Source organism: Arachis hypogaea, chromosome 3 (assembly GCF_003086295.3).
Source record: "Arachis hypogaea cultivar Tifrunner chromosome 3, arahy.Tifrunner.gnm2.J5K5, whole genome shotgun sequence".
In the NCBI taxonomy this organism is placed as follows: Eukaryota; Viridiplantae; Streptophyta; class Magnoliopsida; order Fabales; family Fabaceae; genus Arachis; species Arachis hypogaea.
Window position 1 is genome coordinate 73,965,957 of NC_092038.1, and position 814 is coordinate 73,966,770.

The 814-nt window shown below is 40.7% G+C and overlaps 1 non-coding gene across 1 annotated transcript; it reads right to left on the reverse strand.

The window, feature by feature from the left end:
- Positions 1–509: 509 nt before the first annotated feature.
- On the reverse strand, positions 510–613 carry LOC112793042 (small nucleolar RNA R71). The gene has a single exon (XR_003197752.1). It is a non-coding gene; the product is annotated as a small nucleolar RNA R71 (small nucleolar RNA).
- Positions 614–814: the final 201 nt, after the last annotated feature.

Here is an 814-nt window from a genome sequence, read left to right on the forward strand (position 1 = left end):
TTGTTGAAGCCGATCCTGAACCTGAAAAGACTCTGAAGAGGAAGCTAAGAGAAGCTAAAGCACAACTCTCTGGAGAGGACCTGACAGAAATTTTCAAAAAAGAAGAAGACATGGCAGCCGAAAATAATAACAAAAATGCAAGGAAGATGCTTGGTGACTATGCTGCACCAACTTCCAACTTCTATGGAAGAAGCATCTCAATTCCTGCCATTGGAGCAAACAACTTTGAGCTTAAGCCTCAATTAGTTTCTCTAATGCAGCAGAACTGTAAGTTTCATAGACTTCCATTAGAAGATCCTCATCAGTTCTTATCTGAATTCTTGCAGATCTGTGATACTATTAAGACCAATGGGGTTGATCTCGAGGTCTACAAACTTATGCTTTTCCCCTTTGCTGTGAGAGACAGAGCTAGGACATGGTTAGAATCACAACCTAGAGAAAGCTTGAACTCTTGGGACAAGCTGGTCAATGTTTTCTTGATCAAATTCTTTCCACCTCAAAAGATGAGTAAGCTTAGAGTGGATGTCCAAACCTTCAGACAGAAGGAAGGTGAATCCCTCTATGAAGCTTGGGAATGATACAAGCAATTAACCAAAAGGTGTCCTTCTGACATGTTTCTAGAATGGAGCATCATATGTATATTTTATGATGGTCTGTCTGAGTTATCCAAGATGTCATTGGACCACTCTGCTGGTGGATCTCTTCATCTGAAAACGCCTGCAGAAGCCTAGGAACTCATTGAAATGGTTGCAAATAACCAGTTCATATACACTTCTGAGAGAAATCCTGTGAATAATGGGGTGACTCAAAGGAA